The sequence below is a fragment of the Simochromis diagramma genome, unplaced genomic scaffold (genome assembly GCF_900408965.1).
Source record: "Simochromis diagramma unplaced genomic scaffold, fSimDia1.1 OVJJ01000320.1, whole genome shotgun sequence".
NCBI lineage: Eukaryota > Metazoa > Chordata > Actinopteri > Cichliformes > Cichlidae > Simochromis > Simochromis diagramma.
Window position 1 is genome coordinate 7,187,277 of NW_024386773.1, and position 18,226 is coordinate 7,205,502.

General features: G+C 37.5%; 1 protein-coding gene across 4 annotated transcripts in view; it reads right to left on the reverse strand.

The window, feature by feature from the left end:
• Positions 1 to 18,226, reverse strand: part of ephb2b (eph receptor B2b) — a 122,423-nt gene that overhangs the window by 99,234 nt on the left and 4,963 nt on the right. The window lies entirely within an intron of this gene.

The following is an 18,226-nucleotide window of genomic DNA, read 5'->3' on the forward strand; positions in this document are numbered from 1 at the left end:
TGTGGCTTCTTTTAAGCTTTTGCTGAGAACTCAATTTTTTAGAGGTTAGAATGTTGTTCTGTATGTTGGGATATGAAGAATTATTTTCAATATGGGTTTCAACACTCTTTTTAATTAGCCCTACACAAATAAAACAATTATTCAGCAACCAATTAACAAACTACATAACATTGACTAATGCAGTAATCACTGTTTATCTGCTGTGCCCCATAAATGTTTTCAGTCATTATATCAGGGATCCAGTTTCATAAATTTATATGATTGGATTTGTGCTTATTCAAAAATGAAAATGTAGCAAAATGTGGAAACAGAAGCACAAAGTTCAGTTTTCTTAAACTGTCTAACATGCCAATTACGATTTGGGCAAATTTCAAATAAAGAAAATTCACTCTGCAATTCATCTTAAATGGAAAATGTAATTTATCTTCATTATAAAATGCTGACCATTTAATACATTTACACCAAGTGACTTCCCATTTTATTCAAGCCAATCAAAACAAAGTACTACAGGCTACTGGCAAGAACTTCTTTAATAACTAAAATCCAACTAAAACTAAATTTTAGTATATCTCTCTTTAACGAACATCTTGTTTTCTCAGTAGTGTTCACATTACGTCTGACATAAAGCTTACGATCAAACAGTTCCTTTTCCAGAAATAATTACTACAAAAAAAGAGGATTTTATAAATACCTGAGTCTATATATAGATTGAGCCGAGTAAAGAAAATGAGGGAAAACAACAGCCAGTAATCTCAAAGTGTGCTAGCTACTGCATTAGTGTAAATAACCAAACAAACAAACAGGTAAATGACTTATTTATAATGACTTCTTTGTGTCTTTGGGCAAATACATGGGGAATACATTTTGAACTAAAAAATGTAACAGAAATAAATTATATATTAGACACATCATCTTTTACTAGTATTACATCTCTTGTTTGAATCACCCTGCCCTCCATATCCCCTAATTTACTCCTACAAGTAGAATCTAATCAAATGTGTAGTCACCGCAAATGGCTTAGATCTACAAGACATCTCATATTACTCATTGACAGAAATGAACTCCAAAATGTCAAAGTCATCAGCTACTTAAAAAAAAGCAGTACTGAAGTTGATAAAACAACTCGCTCCATCTTCTTGGCATTAACCTTTATGTACATTCCTTTCCCCCCGCCAACACATGAAAAGAACCACAGAGAAAATTGTTGTTAACCCAGACAGTACTCATTCCTTGACATTTGCTCCCAATTTATTCTGCTTGTGTGAGCTAATCTGTTTAAAAAAAAATATTGGGCAAACTCACTGCCTAATGGCTTCATGAACACCAATACCACTTCAAGAACTTTGGAGGCATGCATGTGAAAAATGAAAGACATAAGTAAGGTTAAGATTTGGCTCTAGTTACATTTGTTTGGTTTATGATTGTCTGGTTTTGACACAACATAAAGTTGGACAGTAAAACTTTGCTCAAAGCTGCTTAACTGCTGCTAAATGCAGGAAGACGTTGCATCCCTTTCAAACTTGGAAAGAAGTGTGAATCCTAAGCCAGCAGCCAAGATGATAATAATTCATCATACATAGCTATTGGTCCAATCCAAGCTGGACGACAGCCAAAACAGCACTTTCAAGAGAGAAAAGACACCTTTGCCTTTTAAAGCAGCCATAAATCCTGTTGATTGGAGTTAAATGCTTTCATTCTGTGGATACCAGCTATTACACCAAGCTGTGTGTAAAAAGGGGGGAGGGATCATTCAGAAACAGCAAGGTACTCAACTAATGTTCATTTTAGATGAAGTCAATATTGGACTTAATGTACAGATCAGTGCTGTAAGACATGAGTTTGCATTTCTTCTGTGTTCCAGGGGGAAATTATGAAATCCAAATACATGTCCTCACCTTTTGTTCTGACTGGTCATACTGGTATGGTTTAACCAAACTACCCATTATTTAGCTGACATACTGTATAGGACTAGGACTAACCTGCACATTAAGTTTACAGTAAAGATCATAATGTATGAATAACATCAACATGTAGCAACATTTGACTGCGTCTTCTCCTAACAGTTGCTACCTTTACACTGTGACCACTGCAGGAGTGGAAGAACAAACAAAGAAAGACACAAACCATGCTACATCCAAGGTTCTTTCACTGCAGGGAAACTTTCTGGATGGATCACTGGGGCTATTTTTAGCAACTTCTTCTCACAGTGCTCCACAACAGCTTTAATCCTAAAATAAATTGTGTTTTTAAAACCTCTGTCCCAAAAGACTTTTCAAATCCTTGACTGCAGTTTTATTACTGATAGAATACTGACAATCATTCTGCTAACAGTCACGAGCACCCGTGAGGTCAAAGCAAAGATATCAAGGTAATGATTATAATGAGTTTTTGACTTTTAATTTGTATAACTTTAACTGTAGCAGAAGGAAAAGTGCAGGAAATAATATTCTGATGCAGCTGCCAAGAGTTTACTATCAACTCTACTGTTGGCCTAGGGAAAGAGTAGACAGAAGGAAATGAGACTGAACTAGTCCGTACTGTTTCAATAAACATTTGGTGTCCGAAAGGCACACCAAGTCAAAATCACTGTAATTTGCCATTTAGCTACACTTTCACTTGTAGTTTAGACTAAAAGGGTGCAAAGTCACAACTTAAAGAGTAATCCCATATATTTAGTACAAGTACACAATATGTTGTATCAACGTTTTCAGTGAATAGTAAGTAACCCTTTCTCACATCTCTAACATGTCCATCAATTATGCCAGTAAGCCAGATCTTTAAGAAAATGCTCTGAGTATGATATGTACCTCTTTATTTACATGCATCCTAGTGCATTTGTTTAGCAATCAGACTTGAGTGGGGTCAGGGCTCCTCTTCCCATCAGTCCCATTTACACTGTGTGTTTATTTTGCAGTGGAGAGACAAAACGTCAGTTGCTTAGCCAAGGCTTAATGGGCAATTACATAAAAAAAGCATCACTGCTTTCAATTATTAAGTCAGCAATGCAGCAATCCATATTAATTTTACATTAATCAGTATAGCTAAGTAGTAGGAGTAATTTAGCAGACTTGTCTTGAAAAGGAATGATCAGCAGTGCTGCAATAAAGCAGTAATCTTGTGAATATTTGCTTTTTAGTACAGAATAAGGCAAGATTAGCCACAACAATAAAATTCCTTCCCTAATATTGTGTAGGTCTTCCTCCTGCCTTAAAAAAGAGCTCTGACACAGGAATTTGGAGGTGTTCTGTAGTATCTCATTCCTATGGTTTACGTCATGGTGCTTGCTCTGCAACAGTGTTTAAGTACGTGGTTCTTTTAACATCCGCATGAATGTCTGGACACAAGGTTTCCTAGTTGAACACTGCATTGTAGCAAGATGTCAGAGGTTTTATTGTATGGTTTTAATTACTAAAAAGGTCCTTTTATTCATCATACAAAAAATCTGCATGAAATACAAAAGCATCAAGTCCCCTTACCATTTGTATTCAACTTACTTGGCCTTGTTTTAGTAATATTTTTTTTAAAACCACTAAGCAAGTAGTGATTTAAGCGGCAACCTTTCTTCAGGTTGTTGAATTGCAATTTAGTTGGCTGAATAGCTACTTGATGAGCCGTCTAGAACAATAAAAGTCAGGGTGCAGCCCTTAAAGACTCTTTGTCATCTCTGAACATTTTATGAAAATCACTACAACAGAGTCAGCATCTCTGCTTACACAGGAAAAAAATAGCATGCCCTTCCGCGGCTTATAGGTCAAATCTCTGCAGTAATCTGTAGATTAGATTTCATACAGAGATCATAAACATCTTAGTTTAAGCATAGCTATATGTTCCAAGAAGTGCATGATTGAAGGAAATGATTAAGCGGAGCTGGCCAAATCCCCTGCTGGTCTGCTTATAGTTGACATGAAAGCAGCTAAGCACTGGAAAAACATGGGGCTAGGTTCCTTATGTTAACCCAAGCAGACATGTCACTTACTGTATTATATAAAAATAAAAATAAAAAACACTGAGAAGAAATAGCTCTATGCCCTCCTCTGAGGCTTCAGTATTATCTGTCCAACTACAAATAAAACGGAGGTCAACAACAAATGGAGGCATTACAAGACAACTTAATAATATAGTCTCGCCAGTCCTCAAGGGCTCAAAACCAAGTCAGATTCCCCACAGTTTCTTTTCACCCTCTGACCTGCTACTGCTACTTTACTGTTTGCTATAATAAACATCGTATCTTAAGTCTGACACATATCCTCCAGTGAAGATCCTAAATCCATAAAATTGCTTAGCTGTATAATACACATAAATGATCTATTTGACTCCCAAAAAGCAGATAATGTGCTGATCATGACAAAATATGCGCAACCACATCTTCTTTCCGTTTCCAGAAATGACCAATACCTTAACATAAGTGAGCTCATCTTCTAATGCTGGCTGCCATTTGGTGAAAAGGGGAGCACACATATACAACAGTGACAGAAATTATATGCTGACTTCTGCAATCTTAATGAGGAGATTAGGTATGACTTTCCTCCCTTCAGTTCTTGTACCAAACTCCATCATGCCTGTGTAATAAATTGCTGGGGCTACATCCTGCCAAGGCTGGCTTCAATAATCACCACATTAAATTCTTCTGCTGACAAGGAAAAAGCCGTTGGTTGCAGTGAATCCGGGATCATGCAGTCCAACAAAAATATGTGATTATTGTTTGCAGTAAGTCCCTCAGCAATCTTAGACCTGAGTCAGGCATATGCAATCAGCTCGAGTCTACTGGCCGGGGAGCTAAAAGGAACTAATGACTCATGGTCTACTGATGGAGCGGCTCAGTGAATGTGAGAGAATATGATTTAAGAAGGAAAGGTGGGCTTTGAGACTTAACCCCATACTGTCAGACAGCCCCCACCAAGAGGGAGGACAACATGAAGTGTGGCCTGACAGTATAATTCACTCAGGGAACGAGCATGTTTACCAGCCCCGTTATCCAAATTCCAAAGCATATGCTGCTCGCACGAGCATCAAGATTCTCTGTGCAGATGGTCTTCCATGAAAATCAAATCCCACTCTTACTCAGCCGTGTAAACTCCTGTTGGCATCGGCCAAGGGGCTGTAAAGCCACTCGCAAGCACAAGACAGCAATAAGGGACATCATCGGTGCCATCACTGCCATATGACCGAATAAAAATATTTTTAAAAATACCATATTTGCCAGTCTACATTTTCATTGACTTTCTCACTATGCAAATTAGCAGGAGCTAAGGAAAGACATAAAATACATAACATTTATAAACAAAATGTTTTTTTATTCCACTTTTCAATGAAATACTGAACTTGCTTTTTTTTTTTTCCCCCAAAGCGTGACATTACCAAATTAGAAAAGAAAGCTAAAATATTATTGAGAATTATTATAAAAAGGAAAATATAAGATTAAAAAACTGCTGTTCATAACATTTAACATTTCAACATACGCAATGATTAAACTGCATACTTTCAGAAACTAAACTTTAGTTTATTTGGAAAGTTCTGGCCTCTTGAAATACCGTCTAGCTATTCCCTGTCAAACGTCACCACAAAGCTTTACCGTGGCTGTAAGAAAAGACTGTTACATTTATTTCAGCCAAGACGATGTTCAATAGATAAATGTAACACCCTTTTGGCAAGCACAATGTCAATTGTTTTATGATAGATACAGATACAAGTACAAAAATAAAAGCAGATCGTTTAAAATGAGATCGTCTTCTTTAATGTAGCACTTGCTGTTGAGATTATATGAATTAACAAACTGACAATTCATTCATGCACTTTGTAAGAGGCTTTTTGGCTGAATCAAAACGCTGCCACAAGTCTGCCAAATAAAAGACAACACAGAAAAAAAAAAAAAAAAAGCCTGTTAGCTTTAAGAGCACTCCACAAAACAAGAGCTCAGATCTTCTGCTGCATCATCTCAAACCTGAATGTAGAGGTTAAAACAAAGCCTTGGGCTCAGTATAAAGATTACTATTATTATTAAGATTATTTAATCATCATTTGCTCTTCCTATCCATCTGACTTTTTGTGAAGAAAAACAAAATTTCAGTAATGCGTTTTAAGAGTGTATCATTTTGTTCCCTATTGTCCATATTATTTTCTCCAAAAATAGATCAACATGCTGCAAAAAGGTACATGACTTTATCTTAAGTTATTACTTTACATTAAGGGTGCACTACATACAAAAAAAAATAAAATTAAAAAAAAGACTATATTACACAGCAAGCACTTTGGATCCTAAGCGGTGCTACTTTTGTTTCTCAGCCTAATTGGCTTTAATTAATCGATCGATCTTACAGCAGAGGCCAAGCCTCCAGTCCACTAAAATAAATATTAGTTTACCTAAAAACAATTGAGCTCTGAAAATGGGGAGGTTGTGTATAGAAATGGCTTTAATTCTTAAAAAGTGAATGCAATACATTTGTTAAACCCTTTGAGCTGATGCCGCAAATCAACAGAGGCAGTGAATGAAGTAGAAATTACACTAATTGTGTCATTGTTGTCTATATACATATGAACCCAACTATTATAATTAAAGCAAGATCAAAAGGTAACAAAAAGGTAAAAGACTAAAACAAACTGTAGCTGGCTAGCTCCTCTGTCAATGCTGCTCTTCAAAAGGCCGCTTTCCAAGAGCTTCAGTTACTGCTGTATTTACTGTGTAGTTCATTGATGGCCTCTCCCTCCGTATAACAGATAATAAATCCTAGACTATATAAACGAACGATACAATCTCTGGACGTTTTGACTTCATCTTGCTCTCGTGTTACTGAAGCCAGACTGGATGCTAGATTGTGGTTTCAAGCAAAGGTAAGCCAACTCCATTACACACCTCTGAAACACATCATATTATATGAACGATCTCCCTTTAGAGATTAGACAGGCTTCTTCCCGACCTGTTTTTAAATCACTCCTGACACCATGTGAGGTGTTGGTTTTTAGTTTTAGTTTTATTTTAGTCGTTTTTAGTTGATTCTATGCAGTTTTATCTTATTTTTTTTTATTATAGGGCTGTTTTAATTTTTATGTATTATGTGTTTTATTTATTTATTTTTGCTGTTTTCTATTATTCTATTGTTTTTAACTTGTTTTCTGTACAGCACTTTGGTCCTGTGCTGGGTAAGTGCTTTATAAATAAAATTGGATTGGATTGGAGCTTCATAAAATGTAATAGATGTTAATTCTTTACATAGTTTAGAACAACAATATCAAAAGTATGTTCTAAACTAAAACAAATCTTTCATATTTTTTTACTTTTTTTTTTTTTTTTTACCTTTGCTATCCATCCCATAGCAATATATTTCATATGTCATGTGCATCTCATCTCAAGTCCATTTGTTATATATTTAGGCATGATTTGCACACAGCCAATTTCCCTGTGGACCTCCAAGACAGCGCCAGCCATGGTTTTTGAGAACTTATGTGATGCAGCTGCAGACCCTTGATATAATGGATGTCTGTTCACTAAACCCAACCACACTTTGCCTCTGACACAACCTTGCACCTCCTCCAGCGTACATCCCAAAGGAGCAATTCACTTTGTCAGGGATGTTAAATATAACCAACCTACAAACCCACCTGTTCAAGGCTCCCCATCCACTCCTACACTTGCACTCCTACACATAGAAAAAAGTCGGTGGCAACAACATGGCTAGACAAACCATTTGGGTTAAATGAACAAAGAGTGCTTTCTATCACATTTCAACTGAGATGGCCCTTAGAAAGTCATAGCACCCCCTGCACTCGTGTAGGAGTTGCTCAACACCATCACCACAGTTTTCTACTGAAATATCTTGTTCTGCAATGTTTCAGTGTGTGCACAGTGTATAAAGTCTTCTTCCCATCAAGTATGTTTTTTGTTTTTGTTTTTTGGGGGGAATTTAGAATTTAGCAGGGATCCGGGCTGTGGCTACAGTGGGAGGAACAGCGATAGAGCTGGGAAGAAGGACTGTCCTGGGACTAAAGCCATGCAGCCAGAGAGGAATGGGGCTTTGGCGGGATGTGGTTAGAAAACGTCTGGGACCAACTAAGGATGGGAAAACAGCAAAAATATAAGTTAGTTATCCCCATATTTAGCAGTTTTCAGTGAAAACGCATAAACGTATGTTCCAGTGTGACAGGAAAATTTACATCTTTCATCTGGTGTCCAAAGCTAGTCTATTTCTTTTGAAAAAAAATCCAATGCGAAAAAAAAAAGCAGACAGTTTTTGTTTGCCAGGAATATACCACTAGATAACAGAAACAAGGCTAATTAAATCATGTCCAAGCAGATTTTGTTTAGAAGAACACTTAATTTTAAAGATAAAACAGGTAATTATAGTAGACATTTTGCTTCGATGGAAAGTTGTGTGAATGGAGATAAAAAGCAAAAGTTTTCAGCAGTGGATGTTTCGAAGGGTGAAGAAAGAACAAATCTCTAAATATTGCGCATCTGCTGCAAAAGACTCAAGTTTGACAATATCCATAAAGCAAATATCGTTACATCGTTAAAAATCCCCTGTCCGCCCCAATAGCTTATTTTCGTATAAGAGCTTTTTCATCAGATTCAATTCAGTGATGAAGAGCTTCTCCACGTGCAGTGTCAGGTAGAATGATGGTTTCAGACAGCCCATTAACTGCTTCAATTAGACCTGCTGGTTCTCACCTCCTCCTCACTCCCTGTGAAACTGACTTAGCTCTTCCGCACCGCAGCTGTACACAGCAGACAGACACACGCTCAAGTGAGAAAAAAAAGAAAAAAGAAAACAACACTATTCAACACACACATCTGGTGCCGCTTGTCTGACGCCTTTTTAAAAAAAAAAAAAAAAAAAAAAAAAAAAAAAAAGGGGGAGGCACATATGTTTCTTTATAGCCACAGGCACAATTATGTCCCTCCTGACAACCTTAAAAAAGGCCCTTAAATCACTTGACACTGGTGAGGTCCTAATCCAGAGACAGGATGACAGGTAATGTATTTCTACGAAGTGGTGCGTTTCTGTTTGGGCTCCCAGGCTATTAATGTTTCACATTAGCATTGGGGTGACAGGTGGAAGCTGGTCACAAAAAGAATAGCAAGACAAGCCGTTTTTTTGTTTTTTGTTTTTTTTAACGGAACAGGCTGGGCGCAGGACAAAGGAAATGAAGATGGCAGCAAATGTTTTCTGAAATAAAAGCTGTGAGCGCAAGCCATTAAGTGCCCTCCACCTACCTGAGTGTATAAGAAGTGTAAGGAGTTCAGCACACTTGTGTCAGCTGGAGGATTATGTGCTCTGTTTTCTTTGTCCCATAGCCTTCCCACAATGAAAAGCTTAAAACCTTCACAATGACCGCTTTCCTTTGAAAAGTGACCAACTTTTTAAATGTATGGCTTGACTTAAACATACAAAGGTTACTTTTTGTTAGAGAACGAATGAAAGACAAAAAGTGCACGATCAATGAGTTTGCATCTACAACAATAAGTCATATGTACTGTAGTGTTTGCAGATACTCAGTGGTGAAAACATTTAATCTCCTAAGGCAATAGATTTTTCTCAGCACTTAGTATCATGTAACTTTAAATCCATGTTTCATTAAGCTTACTTGATGCTACAGATTTGAATGGTGGATGAAGTTCAGGGAAACTGCCTTTTCAAAACAGCAAAGTTTATTGAAGTTTGTGATCCTCTTAATACTCTTTTTTAAAAAAATGGATTGGGTTTGTCATGTTGCATTTCTCATGATGACAAAAGAAATATAATCTAATAATAACTCCTATTCTTTGAGTTTTGGTTGCTAGGTGCCACGGTGACATTTCCAACTTTATGATTTTGTTGCTAGATGCTTTGTCATCTGTGCTGTGATTTAATATCATGGATATTGCAAAACTCCCAGCTTAGCTCGAGTGCCATTTTCAGCACAGGACTTATGTTATTAACAGAAATTTTAACCTTGAGTTAAAACAAGATCATCAAGAAGCTGCCACTTGCAATCTGCACTAAGCACAAGGAAACTTAAGGTTCTTCAAGACACATCCCTCAGGCTTTAACATGAGCTGGAATCAACAGCAAATGTAAACAGCAAAAGATGATTACTTTTTCTTTCAGAGACAGCATATGCTACACTGTGATAGGACATGCAAGAGTAAAGGGACATGACAAAACACCAGCTGAAGGGCTAGTATATTTGCCCCAAAACCTTGTGTTCACACCTCCTCCTGAGTAATCCAGCTTCAGGCCTCTGATATTCATGTTAATGCCAAAGGAAAAAAAAAAAAAAAAAAAAGCCTGACAGGCCAACCCTGCAGGTGTTGAGTTTGAAATAATTCAGAGAAAAAAATGATCATACATTTGTTTGTGTTTGTGCGCGTGTGTGTGTGTGTGTGTGTGTGTGTGTGTGTGTGTAAGAGAGAAAGCAAGAAAGAGAAAGGAGAGAGAGAAAATGAGCATGCTAGTATCTGTGAAATAGAGATTAGTACTGCTCAAGCCAAAAATCTGTCTGTGTAGAAGAAAACCACTAAACACTATTACGGGTCTCAATTTCTGTTTCTCAAAAATGGGACATATTACTGTAGGCACCGAGATCAAAGGAAAACCTGTTTTTGCATAATATGCTGTTTTACAGGTTCTTATGGCAGGCACAAAAAAGTTAAATCACACAGTAAAACGACCTAAAGCCTTTACATTTTGCTCAATGAGGCAAAAAATTAGGCAAACTCAAAACAACAACAAGCACTGTTCTCTTCATGTTAAAAACTGTTGAATTTAACCTGCCCACGGGAAATCTGGAGCAAGGATTTAAATGATATTTTTTCTTGTATTGCTCTTAATTGGCAGCAAAAATGGCTCCTGTCACCAATTTGGAATAAAATTTATGTGTTTGTGCTTGCTGGCAATGTGCGTAAATGTGTTTATGAGATTGTGAATATGCGACTGTAAGAGGCTACCTCTCTGTAGAGTGAAAGTAGTGAGGTCCAACTCAATTTAGTCAGTCACTCAACACCGAGGCATTCTCAGAGAGCAGTGCAATCCCCAGACTCACACCCCTCAAGTGTCACACAGATGAGGACAGACCACTAATCCCAAACATGCCTTTTCAGTACCTCAAACAGGCAGGGTTCCTTACAGCAGCTCAGTCAACTTACACAGACACTACATGCATACATGGTGCCTGCCTGACCACTACAAAGTGTCAAACCATTTGTAAAGGAGAGCAGCTTGGAAAGTGCTCAGAAGAGGTGTAATCAGTCTGAGGTGTTACCATAGTAAGCACAGCATGGGAGTAACTGTAGCCAATTCGGGGGTTCCTTCCCTGCTGAGCCACCCATGCCACAAATGTAATTGTTACTTTATGTCCTTTACATAGGAATCATTTATTGCATGGTTTCACCCAGATTGATGACTAAATCAATTGATAATGAAACCATGCAGGAAATGATTCACATGTTTAGTATATCTAAAGATATAAAGAAATTTTAAATACTTTGTTCTTTTAAATGCCCGTTTTATTCTACGAAATGACTGCTTCAAAAAGCAGACATGGGTTAAACACAGATGGTACTGCTCATCATACAGATGAACTGAAAAACAGAATTAGTTCCAACACAAATTATTAGTAAGGTAATGGCTTAGGCAAACGGTAGCAAAAGCAAGAATAAATACTTAAGAGGGTTTCCTATTAGTCTAAGTTGCTTTCTCAGCATTCCCAGCCAACTCAATCCATGATAACATACATTTCTAGTACAGGCGCACAGCCGGTGTTACCCATGCTGAACCACACTGCAGAGTCCTGCTTAGTATCACGTCTGACCACAACCAACTGTAATGGTCTCCTCTTAAGCCTGCCACTGGCATCTCAACTCAAGTGTGCTAGAGACAGAGAGACTCTGTTAGTATAAGTCTCTGTGTTCTGCTGGAGCATCTACCTGAATCTTAACTCCCACATATTTTTACTTTCTGAAATCAGCCTCTGTTGTTTTGCAAACTAAACAGTTCCTTTTGCCTCCTATTACATATCTTCAATTGCTGAGCCAGAGTTGCTCCTGTTGTTTAGTTATTAGAAATGTACTCTGCATACCAATACAGCTTCATCAAGGATCCAGGTAAACAACATACATTATTGTGCAGTGCAGTGGAAAAACACTTAGACCATGCTAGGAGCTTTACTGCTAACTATTCACTCTACATTAGAACCTCTCAGTACAAGTATTTAATACCCATATTTATTTACATCTGTATGTGTTATTAAACAGCAATTGATGGATTAATCACAAACATTAATAAGGTCAGTTTTATATTTCAAGAGTATTTTAATCAGGGACATTACATCATATATTTGAAACAGTTTTATTCCAGATTAGGAGATGTGTGCTAAAGGAGAGACAGAAAATGACAAACCCATAGCTGATGGTGGTTTGATTTTATACGACAGTGCTACCTGAGTGCTGACAACTGTTATCTGCTGCTATATTTCATCTTTAGAGAAACTACATAAAAGTCAACTTTACGTAAAATAAATACTACATTTATGTAACTTGACCACACTGCATCTCTATGTATCTTAGAAAACAGGTGAAAAAGGTGGACTGTGCAATGCATATATGAGGTGTCCTTATTGATGCCTGTGCCTTCTTGTACTATTTGCAGATGAAAAACCTATTTGGACTCTATGAATAATAATATTCTATGTATTTAACCCTATCATGTGACATTCATTTCATTTAATGGTCTCAGCTGGACCTCTGTATTGATTTCACAGGCACAGTAGGTCTCCTGAGATCCTCTATGGATATTCCAGCTGCCCTCCCAAATGATCCATTGTGATTTGTACCCAAAGGGCTCCTGCCACTGAAAGGCATGGAAAACAGTCATCATTTCACCATCTCCTTGTATACCTGGCTCCCGTTTGGTAGGCCACGTTACCTCATGGCTGTATTGAGAATCCAGACATGGTTTTATTGACCCCAAAAGACATGTATCGGTCTTTCTTTGGCAGCTCTTCAGAACTGTGGCCATATGGTTTGCAGATAGTATTTCCTGCTGGAAATCTTTAACAGGTTTGAAATTAGCATATAATAAGAATGAATTGTTAGCTGGAAGAAGAGGGGGGAAGATGGTATTGCAATAACAGGAGCTCTTACAAGTGTGAGTGAGGCAGATGCTGCTGATTGCTCCCCTCCACTAGATCCATTTCAGACAAGTGATTATGTAAATTCAGGTAAGCCTTCTCTGCTCGAATGGAACGTTTATCATGGGCTTTGCTGAATATGAATTGACTATAATGAAGTGTCAATTGATAAGACTCCATAAACAAAATCATAGGAGTTTAATCTTTGCTGAGTCTGGGTTATTGATTTTGGAGAAGTAGTTGGTTTTGGACTGATGGCATGAGGTCAAGGCAAAACAAAAAAAACAAAAAAAAACAAACAAAACAAACACAAAAAAAACCCAGCAAGTGGAAAAAGTCTAGCTTTCGTCTGTCCCAATTACACTATTGTTTGAAGAAAAAGCCTAACAGCAAAACCATGTTCACTGTGTGGGCCACATGTCACTCCACAGTAACCTGAAATCTATTGTATGGCTGTAACTGGGTTGAGCTCTGTTTCACTAGGGAGACACACATCACCATCAATAATATCACATAAATCATTTGTGCCCTTCAGCTAACTCCAGACAACAAACTCACCACTGATGCTCAATGAATAAATAATAGAAATACATTTTTTTTAAAAAGAAACATATTCTGCCAATCAGTTGCTAGATATCTGCTGCAAATTAATTCGTGTTTTTATTATCTTGACCTCTTGATCAGCTGAGAATGGGCTAGAAACATAAATCTCATTAATAAATGAAGCTAAATTACAGCTTTGAAAAAGACAAAAATTTGTTGAATTTTACAAAGAGCCCAAACAGTATAAACTAAATGATTGGTAGGATCTGTCAAAACACAGTTGTTGCTAGGCAGGTGTACCCTGATAAAATGAAAACTGCCCATATCAGCTCTCAAAGTGTTCAATTTTCATTAAGTCAAAAATTGCAGAATTTAGTGCTTATGAGAGTGTAAAGATTTAATTGCACAGATAAGTGAACAGACCTCTTTTACTACCCACCACTCAGATAAGCATGTAATGTTAAGTGTCACAGGGTTAACTGTATTAAATATGGTGTATGTGGACATCAATAGTACCACTGCAAAATAATCATAGTCTCCAGCTAAAAGTTAAAATCATAATTATAAATTTACTGTTAACAAACAGCCATTCAGGCATACCATAGTTCTGTAATTAGACTACAGGCAGTTAAGCACGAAGAAGTGCATTTACCGTGCCGTCGTCATAATGTGTGCCTTTGACAGCCCTCACCCCCAGAAAGCTCATTTTCTTCAGTTTTATCAAAGGTAACCAAATGTTACCAGAATGGATACTGTCTGTCTCCACTCGTCAGTGTTAAATGTATTTATTTTGATGAATTATATCCAGTTCCAGGGTTTCTGCAATTGACTGAATGCAATTTCCAAATTAATCTATGAAAATACTCCAGCTCTCTAAAACCAGACAAGTCACAGCCAAAGGCCAAATCAGTTAATTGCCTTGTGTTAATTCCCTATTCTCTGAGCTAATGCAATTACTTGTGAAAAGAAAATCAACTATCACACTTGAGGACACAAAAAGTCATTCTGGTTCCCTTCCCTCCATCTGTTTTTCAGATGTTACACCCAGTTTAAGCTATTGAATTTATTCATAAAGCATTTTAAATAGAAAGGTTTTTTGTTTTGTTTTTTTTAAAAAAGCATTTATCTCATAATCCTGTGCTCGGGATATTTCTGTTCTATTTATATCACTTCCAAATATGTTTATTGCAGGATAAAAAGTGCCAATTCAGGTCATAAAATATGAAAGGAAGATGGTAACTTTGAAAAGTAATTTGATAGTGATGAAACATGTAAATACTTGTTTTGAAAAAAGTCAAAATAAGGCTTAGGCATGTACATATGTACACAGGCTTAAGAAGTTTAACTGAAAACCAAGCTTGATCTGTTTCTGTTGTGGCTGTTGGAGCTGGTTAGGTCAGCGACGCAAGGCAGGTCATCAGTTACAGAAGAACAGAGCCTGTTTTCCCAGCACACTAATCAGATAAAACACATCTGCACCTCAGCTGGGGTGTCTGTCTGAATGAGACTGCTAGACCCATTAAGGTCTGATATTATGAAGCTGGGATTTGGTTTCATGTATATGCATGCTGACCAATCTAAGATCCAGCTAGCCAGCCAGACCCAGCGGGAGATAGACAACAAATGTGTTAGTGGGTCTTTGTAGCGAGAGGAGCTGTTGCATACTGCATTAAGCACATAACTACCGGCAAAACCAGAAAACGGCAGGGTTGGTACAGACTAAAACGCTGGCCTCTACTGGGAAGAGATGGGGGAGGGGGTCTTGTTGTTGATATGGACTGTGGTGGACAGACGGTGTGGGGCAGAGAGAAAGGAGAGAATGGAGGGGGAGGCAGAGATAGAAAAAAAAAAAAAAAAAAGGCAGATGTCACGTGGGCCCAGAGTCGCGATAGAAGTGATGCGTAGCATGGCACACAGGCAGTGGTTCAGGTAAAAAAGGCTTCCCTTTGTGATGCAGATGACAACGCAATCAGCCCCGCTTTGTCTCGGCCAATGGGCTCTGCTCCCAGGGACATTGAGAGACAGACACTAATCCGGTGGGTTTGTGTTCTCCAGCCACACTCATAAAAGCAGTGTCACAGTACCTGGGGTGTGTGTGGATGGGGGTCTCTGAAACGAGGTCTGACCTCTCTCAGGGTACTCTCCCTCCGCCTTTGCTTTCTTCTGTCTTTCTACTCTCATCCTAGCTCAGTAGTTGGCTTTGCTGGGGTGAAAAAAAATTTAAGTGCCAAATTGTTAATGTGCATGACTCCATGTTCGCGTTAGGGATGTGACATAAACAGAGGTTGCATTGATTAATTCTATTCTTGCTTTGAAGAAAATTCTGCTTGGATAAAAATGAGGAATTATAGAGTGACAAAGACACAAAATTCACTGATTCCACATAATAGCTGAGACTTGTGTAAAAAATGAAAATTAGGTCTACATGTTGCAGAGCCATTTTGATTGTGAGTGCTTACACGGTTCATATTATGAATAATGTCTGGAAACACATTTCACTGTCCCCTAATGATTTCCATTCCCAAAGGGTTGGGATGAATCAGGCGCTCCCTAATAAATATGACTTACCAAGAGACTGCGCATTGCCAATTAACATGTGCTAATTAAGATAGCAGGCTATAAGAACATCCTTGATCTAGATTCCTGTGTGAAATATCAGAAAGGTTACAGAGAGGTAAAGCAAGTTTCTTCCACAACTATCCAAAAAAAAGTCTCTTCCAGTTAAGCAATAAAATGCTATATGGAGTCTTTATCGCACGGTCTGAAGCAGGCCCACAAATGACTAATTTAATAAAGAGTTAGAGTTGCTAAATTAATTTATGGCATGTGTCTGCAAACTTGATTAGGGAATATACATGACAGATGTACGATATGCACACACACAGACACTTGCTGTTAACAAACAGCTGTCCGTATTTCATGCATTTATGTTCTATTAATGTTAAGGATCATTTGATAATGCTTACTGCAACCTAAATGCGTCAAGTACTCAAATGTTCTTCTACTGATTACAGCAAGATATTAAACCAGATCAATCCAAATTTCTAGTTCAAGGTCCAGCATCTATTTATAATATATTTTCAAGCACATACATATTCTGTAGACATAGACATATACATGAAAACTTGATGATTTTTAAGTTTTGTTTTTTCCTCTTGTTATTTGTTATATTTGCATGTTCGCAATAAAAATTCTATCTAATCTAATAATAAATGTATAACACCACAATGTATGCACAAACAGATGAACTTCCTCACAGCAAATAAATAATTGTTAATCTAAGAGTTATGGGCATTTTAAATCATAAAAGTGTCTGTGAATATGAACTCACTGATGTGGAATTTGTTGGTACCTTTTCATTTTTTCCTGTGATTGTCTAACGGTTAAAGAGAAATGTGTGCAAAATATTCAGTTTTAAATGAATTCCCTCCAGTTGTTGAGCACTGGCCGCGCTGGGTAGCACACTGAAAAACTAGAAACACCTGTTGACTCTGAAAATATTTCCATTATCAGATACCATCGAAAAGCAGTAATATCTGTTCTTCTCAAACTAGTCTGACCTGATTTAGAACAAAGTGATATCTGTTCCTTTTCAAAATACATGAAAAGTGTAACGGACCTGATAGTTTTGGATACAGAGCCTGTTAAACAGCAGGTTTATAAAAATTATTGACTTACCTAAGGAGTACCTCAAGCATACCATTTACACCTCTGCGGTAAGTAAAGTCACTCGGTGCAGTATGTGGAATTTGTGCAGCGAGACTCAGAACACTTTTGTGCTTGGCTAGTGAGGGTTTTCTTAAGTAGGTCATATTGTGTTTTTAATGTATAATGTAGTACTACCCAGTATGTTAAAGGAAGAAGACTTCCACTATTAACTCTGCAGTGCTTTCATGTGCATTTCCCCACACATAGATTTTTCAGGGATGCTACCTAGTTTTGTTTTTGCTTTTTTTTTTTTTTTTAAATCTGTCAAAGAGTACAACGACAATACCCTTTTTTTTATTTTATTTTGAAAGCTAGATCCACTCCTTCCCACAGTCCTCAGTATCCCCAGACAGGATCTTGTCATGCAGTCAGAGGTACTTCACCATCTTGGACTGCAGTTGGCAATGGTGTAGAACTGCTTTATGTGCTGCTTTGCCGAGCTCACCGAGCCTGAAGAGCAGAACAAACGCTACCAGTGCTAGCTACAGTCCATAACAGGAGAATTGGACCTTGTCCACAGGATAAGAGACTCATTGTATAAGCAGCGGATATGAGATATATATATATATATAGATATAAAATACATATAGTGCTTGTCAAATACATTTTTTGAGGAGGAGTTAGCATTATTTTTGTGCACATACACCATGTATAAGCAAGTCAGAAATTAAGTACAGTTTATTTGTATACCACTTCTCAAGAACAAAATTCACAAAGTGCTTTGCAATAGAGAATAAGATATAAAATACTCTGAGCATATAAAGTAAACAAATAAGATGTTTGGCAAACATGTCGTTCTTTACACCTTCCTGTTTCAGTGAAGTGTATTGTTGTCAAGAACTGAAAATACCCCAGATTTGAAAAGTCTTTCCAA